This window comes from Schistocerca serialis, chromosome 9 (genome assembly GCF_023864345.2).
Source record: "Schistocerca serialis cubense isolate TAMUIC-IGC-003099 chromosome 9, iqSchSeri2.2, whole genome shotgun sequence".
Taxonomy (NCBI): domain Eukaryota; kingdom Metazoa; phylum Arthropoda; class Insecta; order Orthoptera; family Acrididae; genus Schistocerca; species Schistocerca serialis.
In genome coordinates this window covers 20725531-20738925 of record NC_064646.1, presented here as the reverse complement: position 1 = coordinate 20738925, position 13395 = coordinate 20725531, and the positions used below count along the sequence as shown (strand labels likewise).

General features: G+C 46.7%; 1 protein-coding gene across 3 annotated transcripts in view; it reads right to left on the bottom strand.

Moving 5' to 3' along the window:
• The window catches only part of LOC126419156 (phenoloxidase 2-like), an 87937-nt gene extending 85868 nt beyond the window's left edge, over positions 1-2069 (bottom strand). For all 3 annotated transcript variants that reach the window (XM_050086271.1, XM_050086273.1, XM_050086277.1), the window contains exon 1: positions 1886-2069. The gene's annotated coding sequence lies outside the window, so the exon portion shown is untranslated. The remainder of the gene's footprint in view (positions 1-1885) is intronic.
• Between the last annotated feature and the right edge of the window lie 11326 nt (positions 2070-13395).

Below are 13395 nucleotides of genomic sequence, written 5' to 3'. Positions count from 1 at the left end.
TGTTGTCTGAAAGCTGACGCAGTCCCTCAGCCACATACTCCCGACGATCAAGTACCACGGTCGTGGAACCCTTGTCCGCCGGAAGAATGATGATGGACCGGTCAGCCTTCAGATCACGGATAGCCTGGGCTTCAGCAGTGGTGATGTTGGGAGTAGGATTAAGGTTTTTTAAGAAGGATTGGGAGGCAAGGCTGGAAGTCAGAAATTCCTGGAAGGTTTGGAGAGGGTGATTTTGAGGAAGAGGAGGTGGGTCCCGCTGTGACGGAGGACGGAACTGTTCCAGGCAGGGTTCAATTTGGATAGTATCTTGGGGAGTTGGATCATTAGGGGTAGGATTAGGATCATTTTTCTTCGTGGCAAAGTGATACTTCCAGCAGAGAGTACGAGTGTAGGACAGTAAATCTTTGACGAGGGCTGTTTGGTTGAATCTGGGAGTGGGGCTGAAGGTGAGGCCTTTGGATAGGACAGAGGTTTCAGATTGGGAGAGAGGTTTGGAGGAAAGGTTAACTACTGAATTAGGGTGTTGTGGTGCCAGATTGTGTTGCTTGGAATTTTGAGGTTTTGGAGGGAGTGGAGCTGGAAGTGGGAGACTGAGTAGATGGGAGAGACTGGGTTTGTGTGCAATGAGAGGTGGTTGAGGTTTGCTGGAAAGGTTGTGAAGGGTGAGTGAGTTGCCTTTCCGGAGGTGGGAAACCAGGAGATTGGATAGTTTTTTGAGGTGAAGGGTGGCATGCTGCTCTAATTTGCGGTTGGCCTGTAGGAGGATGCTCTGAATAGCCGGTGTGGATGTGGGAGAGGAAAGATTGAGGACTTTTATTAAGGATAGGAGTTGACGGGTGTGTTCATTGGCTGAGTTGATGTGTAGGTGAAGGATTAGGTGGGTGAGGGCAGTGGATTGTTCAGTTTGGAACTGGTATAGGGACTGATGGAAAGAAGGGTTGCAGCCAGAGATGGGAACTTTAAGTGTGAGGCCTTTGGGGGTTATGCCAAATGTCAGACAAGCCTGAGAAAATAAAATATGCGAGCGTAATCTGGCTAGGGTGAAGGCATGTTTGCGGAGGGAATGTAAATAAAACTTAATGGGGTCGTTGTGGGGGTATTGTGAGGGTGACATGGTATTAGAAGGTGGAAAGTGTAAGATGAGGTTGAAATGAAAATGAAAGATAAAAATATATGGGGAGAGATAAGGGTGAACTAGAAAATAACTGGAGATCTGGTATGAAAAAATGCGAAAAAGTGTTGGTTAAGTTGATCCTGTGGTGAACTTGGGTTGGTAGACAGCGATGTGCATGAAGGTTAGGTGGTTGTGTTGCCGCTAAAACACGTTAAAGGACGGAGAAATTCGGGAAAATTTCGAAAAAACGTGTAAATGTATTAAAAGGCGTGGTGTTGTGGTGAAAGATTACGAAAATGGGGCTAACAATTGTAAATAATGACGTTAAAACCTGTGGAGAGCGGCTAAAAATGATCAGTGATGTACGAAAAACGGAAGTGGAAATAAAGTAAAAGTTATTAGAACTAGCCGAAATGGTTATTTAATACGTGAAGGTAGCTGTTATTGAACTAGAAACGGTTAGCGGTATTGTTGAAAGCGCAAAATAAAAATTTTTTGGTTATGGTTTGGAAGTGGGTTACGTATTATAGAGTATATATAGGCGGGATAAATTTGTATTACGGTAAAAAGGGAAGGTGAATAGAAAGTGAGACTACTGGTAAACGCAGAAAGAGAAAATAAAGAGAAAATAAGACGACAGGAAAGATTTCGAGATGCAACAGCGACAATAACAAACGTAATTGTTGGGTTCAAATTAATGATATGGTTATAATAGAGGGAAACATTCCACGTAGGAAATATATATCTAAAAACAAAGATGATGTGACTTACCAAATGAAAGTGCTGGCAGGTCGACAGACACACAAACAAACACAAACATACACACAAAATTCAAGCTTTCGCAACAAACTGTTGCCTCATCAGGAAAGAGGGAAGGAGAGGGGAAGACGAAAGGAAGTGGGTTTTAAAGGAGAGGGTAAGGAGTCATTCCAATCCCGGGAGCGGAAAGACTTACCTTAGGGGGAAAAAAGGACAGGTATACACTCGCACACACGCACATATCCATCCACACATACAGACACAAGCAGACATATTTAAAGACAAAGAGTTTGGGCAGAGATGTCAGTCGAGGCAGAAGTGTAGAGGCAAAGAAGTTGTTGAAAGACAGGTGAGGTATGAGTGGCGGCAACTTGAAATTAGCGGAGATTGAGGCCTGGCGGATGACGAGAAGAGAGGATATACTGAAGGGCAAGTTCCCATCTCCGGAGTTCGGATAGGTTGGTGTTGGTGGGAAGTATCCAGATAACCCGGACGGTGTAACACTGTGCCAAGATGTGCTGGCCGTGCACCAAGGCATGTTTAGCCACAGGGTGATCCTCATTACCAACAAACACTGTCTGCCTGTGTCCATTCATGCGAATGGACAGTTTGTTGCTGGTCATTCCCACATAGAATGCGTCACAGTGTAGGCAGGTCAGTTGGTAGATCACGTGGGTGCTTTCACACGTGGCTCTGCCTTTGATCGTGTACACCTTCCGGGTTACAGGACTGGAGTAGGTGGTGGTGGGAGGGTGCATGGGACAGGTTTTACACCGGGGGCGGTTACAAGGGTAGGAGCCAGAGGGTAGGGAAGGTGGTTTGGGGATTTCATAGGGATGAACTAAGAGGTTACGAAGGTTAGGTGGACGGCGGAAAGACACTCTTGGTGGAGTGGGGAGGATTTCATGAAGGATGGATCTCATTTCTGGGCAGGATTTTAGGAAGTCGTATCCCTGCTGGAGAGCCACATTCAGAATCTGATCCAGTCCCGGAAAGTATCCTGTCACAAGTGGGGCACTTTTGTGGTTCTTCTGTGGGAGGTTCTGGGTTTGAGAGGATGAGGAAGTTGCTCTGGTTATTTGCTTCTGTACCAGGTCGGGAGGGTAGTTGCGGGATGCGAAAGCTGTTGTCAGGTTGTTGGTGTAATGCTTCAGGGATTCCGGACTGGAGCAGATTCGTTTGCCACGAAGACCTAGGCTGTAGGGAAGGGACCGTTTGATGTGGAATGGGTGGCAGCTGTCGTAATGGAGGTACTGTTGCTTGTTGGTGGGTTTGATGTGGACGGACGTGTGAAGCTGGCCATTGGACAGGTGGAGGTCAACATCAAGGAAAGTGGCATGGGATTTGGAGTAGGACCAGGTGAATCTGATGGAACCAAAGGAGTTGAGGTTGGAGAGGAAATTCTGGAGTTCTTCTTCACTGTGAGTCCAGATCATGAAGATGTCATCAATAAATCTGTACCAAACTTTGGGTTGGCAGGCCTGGGTAACCAAGAAGGCTTCCTCTAAGCGACCCATGAATAGGTTGGCGTACGAAGGGGCCATCCTGGTACCCATGGCTGTTCCCTTTAATTGCTGGTATGTCTGGCCTTCAAAAGTGAAGAAGTTGTGGGTCAGGATGAAGCTGGCTAAGGTAATGAGGAAAGAGGTTTTGGGTAGGGTGGCAGGTGATCGGCGTGAAAGGAAGTGCTCCATTGCAGCGAGGCCCTGGACGTGCGGGATATTTGTGTATAAGGAAGTGGCATCAATGGTTACAAGGATGGTTTCTGGGGGTAACGGATTGGGTAAGGATTCCAGGCGTTCGAGAAAGTGGTTGGTGTCTTTGATGAAGGATGGGAGACTGCACGTAATGGGTTGAAGGTGTTGATCTACGTAGGCAGAGATACGTTCTGTGGGGGCTTGGTAACCAGCTACAATGGGACGGCCAGGATGATTGGGTTTGTGAATTTTAGGAAGAAGGTAGAAGGTAGGGGTGCGGGGTGTCGGTGGGGTCAGGAGGTTGATGGAGTCAGGTGAAAGGTTTTGTAGGGGGCCTAAGGTTCTGAGGATTCCCTGAAGCTCCGCCTGGACATCAGGAATGGGATTACCTTGGCAAACTTTGTATGTGGTGTTGTCTGAAAGCTGACGCAGTCCCTCAGCCACATACTCCCGACGATCAAGTACCACGGTCGTGGAACCCTTGTCCGCCGGAAGAATGATGATGGACCGGTCAGCCTTCAGATCACGGATAGCCTGGGCTTCAGCAGTGGTGATGTTGGGAGTAGGATTAAGGTTTTTTAAGAAGGATTGGGAGGCAAGGCTGGAAGTCAGAAATTCCTGGAAGGTTTGGAGAGGGTGATTTTGAGGAAGAGGAGGTGGGTCCCGCTGTGACGGAGGACGGAACTGTTCCAGGCAGGGTTCAATTTGGATAGTATCTTGGGGAGTTGGATCATTAGGGGTAGGATTAGGATCATTTTTCTTCGTGGCAAAGTGATACTTCCAGCAGAGAGTACGAGTGTAGGACAGTAAATCTTTGACGAGGGCTGTTTGGTTGAATCTGGGAGTGGGGCTGAAGGTGAGGCCTTTGGATAGGACAGAGGTTTCAGATTGGGAGAGAGGTTTGGAGGAAAGGTTAACTACTGAATTAGGGTGTTGTGGTGCCAGATTGTGTTGCTTGGAATTTTGAGGTTTTGGAGGGAGTGGAGCTGGAAGTGGGAGACTGAGTAGATGGGAGAGACTGGGTTTGTGTGCAATGAGAGGTGGTTGAGGTTTGCTGGAAAGGTTGTGAAGGGTGAGTGAGTTGCCTTTCCGGAGGTGGGAAACCAGGAGATTGGATAGTTTTTTGAGGTGAAGGGTGGCATGCTGCTCTAATTTGCGGTTGGCCTGTAGGAGGATGCTCTGAATAGCCGGTGTGGATGTGGGAGAGGAAAGATTGAGGACTTTTATTAAGGATAGGAGTTGACGGGTGTGTTCATTGGCTGAGTTGATGTGTAGGTGAAGGATTAGGTGGGTGAGGGCAGTGGATTGTTCAGTTTGGAACTGGTATAGGGACTGATGGAAAGAAGGGTTGCAGCCAGAGATGGGAACTTTAAGTGTGAGGCCTTTGGGGGTTATGCCAAATGTCAGACAAGCCTGAGAAAATAAAATATGCGAGCGTAATCTGGCTAGGGTGAAGGCATGTTTGCGGAGGGAATGTAAATAAAACTTAATGGGGTCGTTGTGGGGGTATTGTGAGGGTGACATGGTATTAGAAGGTGGAAAGTGTAAGATGAGGTTGAAATGAAAATGAAAGATAAAAATATATGGGGAGAGATAAGGGTGAACTAGAAAATAACTGGAGATCTGGTATGAAAAAATGCGAAAAAGTGTTGGTTAAGTTGATCCTGTGGTGAACTTGGGTTGGTAGACAGCGATGTGCATGAAGGTTAGGTGGTTGTGTTGCCGCTAAAACACGTTAAAGGACGGAGAAATTCGGGAAAATTTCGAAAAAACGTGTAAATGTATTAAAAGGCGTGGTGTTGTGGTGAAAGATTACGAAAATGGGGCTAACAATTGTAAATAATGACGTTAAAACCTGTGGAGAGCGGCTAAAAATGATCAGTGATGTACGAAAAACGGAAGTGGAAATAAAGTAAAAGTTATTAGAACTAGCCGAAATGGTTATTTAATACGTGAAGGTAGCTGTTATTGAACTAGAAACGGTTAGCGGTATTGTTGAAAGCGCAAAATAAAAATTTTTTGGTTATGGTTTGGAAGTGGGTTACGTATTATAGAGTATATATAGGCGGGATAAATTTGTATTACGGTAAAAAGGGAAGGTGAATAGAAAGTGAGACTACTGGTAAACGCAGAAAGAGAAAATAAAGAGAAAATAAGACGACAGGAAAGATTTCGAGATGCAACAGCGACAATAACAAACGTAATTGTTGGGTTCAAATTAATGATATGGTTATAATAGAGGGAAACATTCCACGTAGGAAATATATATATTATTATAACCATATCATTAATTTGAACCCAACAATTACGTTTGTTATTGTCGCTGTTGCATCTCGAAATCTTTCCTGTCGTCTTATTTTCTCTTTATTTTCTCTTTCTGCGTTTACCAGTAGTCTCACTTTCTATTCACCTTCCCTTTTTACCGTAATACAAATTTATCCCGCCTATATATACTCTATAATACGTAACCCACTTCCAAACCATAACCAAAAAATTTTTATTTTGCGCTTTCAACAATACCGCTAACCGTTTCTAGTTCAATAACAGCTACCTTCACGTATTAAATAACCATTTCGGCTAGTTCTAATAACTTTTACTTTATTTCCACTTCCGTTTTTCGTACATCACTGATCATTTTTAGCCGCTCTCCACAGGTTTTAACGTCATTATTTACAATTGTTAGCCCCATTTTCGTAATCTTTCACCACAACACCACGCCTTTTAATACATTTACACGTTTTTTTCGAAATTTTCCCGAATTTCTCCGTCCTTTAACGTGTTTTAGCGGCAACACAACCACCTAACCTTCATGCACATCGCTGTCTACCAACCCAAGTTCACCACAGGATCAACTTAACCAACACTTTTTCGCATTTTTTCATACCAGATCTCCAGTTATTTTCTAGTTCACCCTTATCTCTCCCCATATATTTTTATCTTTCATTTTCATTTCAACCTCATCTTACACTTTCCACCTTCTAATACCATGTCACCCTCACAATACCCCCACAACGACCCCATTAAGTTTTATTTACATTCCCTCCGCAAACATGCCTTCACCCTAGCCAGATTACGCTCGCATATTTTATTTTCTCAGGCTTGTCTGACATTTGGCATAACCCCCAAAGGCCTCACACTTAAAGTTCCCATCTCTGGCTGCAACCCTTCTTTCCATCAGTCCCTATACCAGTTCCAAACTGAACAATCCACTGCCCTCACCCACCTAATCCTTCACCTACACATCAACTCAGCCAATGAACACACCCGTCAACTCCTATCCTTAATAAAAGTCCTCAATCTTTCCTCTCCCACATCCACACCGGCTATTCAGAGCATCCTCCTACAGGCCAACCGCAAATTAGAGCAGCATGCCACCCTTCACCTCAAAAAACTATCCAATCTCCTGGTTTCCCACCTCCGGAAAGGCAACTCACTCACCCTTCACAACCTTTCCAGCAAACCTCAACCACCTCTCATTGCACACAAACCCAGTCTCTCCCATCTACTCAGTCTCCCACTTCCAGCTCCACTCCCTCCAAAACCTCAAAATTCCAAGCAACACAATCTGGCACCACAACACCCTAATTCAGTAGTTAACCTTTCCTCCAAACCTCTCTCCCAATCTGAAACCTCTGTCCTATCCAAAGGCCTCACCTTCAGCCCCACTCCCAGATTCAACCAAACAGCCCTCGTCAAAGATTTACTGTCCTACACTCGTACTCTCTGCTGGAAGTATCACTTTGCCACGAAGAAAAATGATCCTAATCCTACCCCTAATGATCCAACTCCCCAAGATACTATCCAAATTGAACCCTGCCTGGAACAGTTCCGTCCTCCGTCACAGCGGGACCCACCTCCTCTTCCTCAAAATCACCCTCTCCAAACCTTCCAGGAATTTCTGACTTCCAGCCTTGCCTCCCAATCCTTCTTAAAAAACCTTAATCCTACTCCCAACATCACCACTGCTGAAGCCCAGGCTATCCGTGATCTGAAGGCTGACCGGTCCATCATCATTCTTCCGGCGGACAAGGGTTCCACGACCGTGGTACTTGATCGTCGGGAGTATGTGGCTGAGGGACTGCGTCAGCTTTCAGACAACACCACATACAAAGTTTGCCAAGGTAATCCCATTCCTGATGTCCAGGCGGAGCTTCAGGGAATCCTCAGAACCTTAGGCCCCCTACAAAACCTTTCACCTGACTCCATCAACCTCCTGACCCCACCGACACCCCGCACCCCTACCTTCTACCTTCTTCCTAAAATTCACAAACCCAATCATCCTGGCCGTCCCATTGTAGCTGGTTACCAAGCCCCCACAGAACGTATCTCTGCCTACGTAGATCAACACCTTCAACCCATTACGTGCAGTCTCCCATCCTTCATCAAAGACACCAACCACTTTCTCGAACGCCTGGAATCCTTACCCAATCCGTTACCCCCAGAAACCATCCTTGTAACCATTGATGCCACTTCCTTATACACAAATATCCCGCACGTCCAGGGCCTCGCTGCAATGGAGCACTTCCTTTCACGCCGATCACCTGCCACCCTACCCAAAACCTCTTTCCTCATTACCTTAGCCAGCTTCATCCTGACCCACAACTTCTTCACTTTTGAAGGCCAGACATACCAGCAATTAAAGGGAACAGCCATGGGTACCAGGATGGCCCCTTCGTACGCCAACCTATTCATGGGTCGCTTAGAGGAAGCCTTCTTGGTTACCCAGGCCTGCCAACCCAAAGTTTGGTACAGATTTATTGATGACATCTTCATGATCTGGACTCACAGTGAAGAAGAACTCCAGAATTTCCTCTCCAACCTCAACTCCTTTGGTTCCATCAGATTCACCTGGTCCTACTCCAAATCCCATGCCACTTTCCTTGATGTTGACCTCCACCTGTCCAATGGCCAGCTTCACACGTCCGTCCACATCAAACCCACCAACAAGCAACAGTACCTCCATTACGACAGCTGCCACCCATTCCACATCAAACGGTCCCTTCCCTACAGCCTAGGTCTTCGTGGCAAACGAATCTGCTCCAGTCCGGAATCCCTGAAGCATTACACCAACAACCTGACAACAGCTTTTGCATCCCGCAACTACCCTCCCGACCTGGTACAGAAGCAAATAACCAGAGCAACTTCCTCATCCTCTCAAACCCAGAACCTCCCACAGAAGAACCACAAAAGTGCCCCACTTGTGACAGGATACTTTCCGGGACTGGATCAGATTCTGAATGTGGCTCTCCAGCAGGGATACGACTTCCTAAAATCCTGCCCAGAAATGAGATCCATCCTTCATGAAATCCTCCCCACTCCACCAAGAGTGTCTTTCCGCCGTCCACCTAACCTTCGTAACCTCTTAGTTCATCCCTATGAAATCCCCAAACCACCTTCCCTACCCTCTGGCTCCTACCCTTGTAACCGCCCCCGGTGTAAAACCTGTCCCATGCACCCTCCCACCACCACCTACTCCAGTCCTGTAACCCGGAAGGTGTACACGATCAAAGGCAGAGCCACGTGTGAAAGCACCCACGTGATCTACCAACTGACCTGCCTACACTGTGACGCATTCTATGTGGGAATGACCAGCAACAAACTGTCCATTCGCATGAATGGACACAGGCAGACAGTGTTTGTTGGTAATGAGGATCACCCTGTGGCTAAACATGCCTTGGTGCACGGCCAGCACATCTTGGCACAGTGTTACACCGTCCGGGTTATCTGGATACTTCCCACCAACACCAACCTATCCGAACTCCGGATATGGGAACTTGCCCTTCAGTATATCCTCTCTTCTCGTCATCCGCCAGGCCTCAATCTCCGCTAATTTCAAGTTGCCGCCACTCATACCTCACCTGTCTTTCAACAACTTCTTTGCCTCTACACTTCTGCCTCGACTGACATCTCTGCCCAAACTCTTTGTCTTTAAATATGTCTGCTTGTGTCTGTATGTGTGGATGGATATGTGCGTGTGTGCGAGTGTATACCTGTCCTTTTTTCCCCCTAAGGTAAGTCTTTCCGCTCCCGGGATTGGAATGACTCCTTACCCTCTCCTTTAAAACCCACTTCCTTTCGTCTTCCCCTCTCCTTCCCTCTTTCCTGATGAGGCAACAGTTTGTTGCGAAAGCTTGAATTTTGTGTGTATGTTTGTGTTTGTTTGTGTGTCTGTCGACCTGCCAGCACTTTCATTTGGTAAGTCACATCATCTTTGTTTTTAGATATATATTTCCTACGTGGAATGTTTCCCTCTATTATAACCATATCATTAATTTGAACCCAACAATTACGTTTGTTATTGTCGCTGTTGCATCTCGAAATCTTTCCTGTCGTCTTATTTTCTCTTTATTTTCTCTTTCTGCGTTTACCAGTAGTCTCACTTTCTATTCACCTTCCCTTTTTACCGTAATACAAATTTATCCCGCCTATATATACTCTATAATACGTAACCCACTTCCAAACCATAACCAAAAAATTTTTATTTTGCGCTTTCAACAATACCGCTAACCGTTTCTAGTTCAATAACAGCTACCTTCACGTATTAAATAACCATTTCGGCTAGTTCTAATAACTTTTACCTTATTTCCACTTCCGTTTTTCGTACATCACTGATCATTTTTAGCCGCTCTCCACAGGTTTTAACGTCATTATTTACAATTGTTAGCCCCATTTTCGTAATCTTTCACCACAACACCACGCCTTTTAATACATTTACACGTTTTTTCGAAATTTTCCCGAATTTCTCCGTCCTTTAACGTGTTTTAGCGGCAACACAACCACCTAACCTTCATGCACATCGCTGTCTACCAACCCAAGTTCACCACAGGATCAACTTAACCAACACTTTTTCGCATTTTTTCATACCAGATCTCCAGTTATTTTCTAGTTCACCCTTATCTCTCCCCATATATTTTTATCTTTCATTTTCATTTCAACCTCATCTTACACTTTCCACCTTCTAATACCATGTCACCCTCACAATACCCCCACAACGACCCCATTAAGTTTTATTTACATTCCCTCCGCAAACATGCCTTCACCCTAGCCAGATTACGCTCGCATATTTTATTTTCTCAGGCTTGTCTGACATTTGGCATAACCCCCAAAGGCCTCACACTTAAAGTTCCCATCTCTGGCTGCAACCCTTCTTTCCATCAGTCCCTATACCAGTTCCAAACTGAACAATCCACTGCCCTCACCCACCTAATCCTTCACCTACACATCAACTCAGCCAATGAACACACCCGTCAACTCCTATCCTTAATAAAAGTCCTCAATCTTTCCTCTCCCACATCCACACCGGCTATTCAGAGCATCCTCCTACAGGCCAACCGCAAATTAGAGCAGCATGCCACCCTTCACCTCAAAAAACTATCCAATCTCCTGGTTTCCCACCTCCGGAAAGGCAACTCACTCACCCTTCACAACCTTTCCAGCAAACCTCAACCACCTCTCATTGCACACAAACCCAGTCTCTCCCATCTACTCAGTCTCCCACTTCCAGCTCCACTCCCTCCAAAACCTCAAAATTCCAAGCAACACAATCTGGCACCACAACACCCTAATTCAGTAGTTAACCTTTCCTCCAAACCTCTCTCCCAATCTGAAACCTCTGTCCTATCCAAAGGCCTCACCTTCAGCCCCACTCCCAGATTCAACCAAACAGCCCTCGTCAAAGATTTACTGTCCTACACTCGTACTCTCTGCTGGAAGTATCACTTTGCCACGAAGAAAAATGATCCTAATCCTACCCCTAATGATCCAACTCCCCAAGATACTATCCAAATTGAACCCTGCCTGGAACAGTTCCGTCCTCCGTCACAGCGGGACCCACCTCCTCTTCCTCAAAATCACCCTCTCCAAACCTTCCAGGAATTTCTGACTTCCAGCCTTGCCTCCCAATCCTTCTTAAAAAACCTTAATCCTACTCCCAACATCACCACTGCTGAAGCCCAGGCTATCCGTGATCTGAAGGCTGACCGGTCCATCATCATTCTTCCGGCGGACAAGGGTTCCACGACCGTGGTACTTGATCGTCGGGAGTATGTGGCTGAGGGACTGCGTCAGCTTTCAGACAACACCACATACAAAGTTTGCCAAGGTAATCCCATTCCTGATGTCCAGGCGGAGCTTCAGGGAATCCTCAGAACCTTAGGCCCCCTACAAAACCTTTCACCTGACTCCATCAACCTCCTGACCCCACCGACACCCCGCACCCCTACCTTCTACCTTCTTCCTAAAATTCACAAACCCAATCATCCTGGCCGTCCCATTGTAGCTGGTTACCAAGCCCCCACAGAACGTATCTCTGCCTACGTAGATCAACACCTTCAACCCATTACGTGCAGTCTCCCATCCTTCATCAAAGACACCAACCACTTTCTCGAACGCCTGGAATCCTTACCCAATCCGTTACCCCCAGAAACCATCCTTGTAACCATTGATGCCACTTCCTTATACACAAATATCCCGCACGTCCAGGGCCTCGCTGCAATGGAGCACTTCCTTTCACGCCGATCACCTGCCACCCTACCCAAAACCTCTTTCCTCATTACCTTAGCCAGCTTCATCCTGACCCACAACTTCTTCACTTTTGAAGGCCAGACATACCAGCAATTAAAGGGAACAGCCATGGGTACCAGGATGGCCCCTTCGTACGCCAACCTATTCATGGGTCGCTTAGAGGAAGCCTTCTTGGTTACCCAGGCCTGCCAACCCAAAGTTTGGTACAGATTTATTGATGACATCTTCATGATCTGGACTCACAGTGAAGAAGAACTCCAGAATTTCCTCTCCAACCTCAACTCCTTTGGTTCCATCAGATTCACCTGGTCCTACTCCAAATCCCATGCCACTTTCCTTGATGTTGACCTCCACCTGTCCAATGGCCAGCTTCACACGTCCGTCCACATCAAACCCACCAACAAGCAACAGTACCTCCATTACGACAGCTGCCACCCATTCCACATCAAACGGTCCCTTCCCTACAGCCTAGGTCTTCGTGGCAAACGAATCTGCTCCAGTCCGGAATCCCTGAAGCATTACACCAACAACCTGACAACAGCTTTCGCATCCCGCAACTACCCTCCCGACCTGGTACAGAAGCAAATAACCAGAGCAACTTCCTCATCCTCTCAAACCCAGAACCTCCCACAGAAGAACCACAAAAGTGCCCCACTTGTGACAGGATACTTTCCGGGACTGGATCAGATTCTGAATGTGGCTCTCCAGCAGGGATACGACTTCCTAAAATCCTGCCCAGAAATGAGATCCATCCTTCATGAAATCCTCCCCACTCCACCAAGAGTGTCTTTCCGCCGTCCACCTAACCTTCGTAACCTCTTAGTTCATCCCTATGAAATCCCCAAACCACCTTCCCTACCCTCAGGCTCCTACCCTTGTAACCGCCCCCGGTGTAAAACCTGTCCCATGCACCCTCCCACCACCACCTACTCCAGTCCTGTAACCCGGAAGGTGTACACGATCAAAGGCAGAGCCACGTGTGAAAGCACCCACGTGATCTACCAACTGACCTGCCTACACTGTGACGCATTCTATGTGGGAATGACCAGCAACAAACTGTCCATTCGCATGAATGGACACAGGCAGACAGTGTTTGTTGGTAATGAGGATCACCCTGTGGCTAAACATGCCTTGGTGCACGGCCAGCACATCTTGGCACAGTGTTACACCGTCCGGGTTATCTGGATACTTCCCACCAACACCAACCTATCCGAACTCCGGAGATGGGAACTTGCCCTTCAGTATATCCTCTCTTCTCGTCATCCGCCAGGCCTCAATCTCCGCTAATTTCAAGTTGCCGCC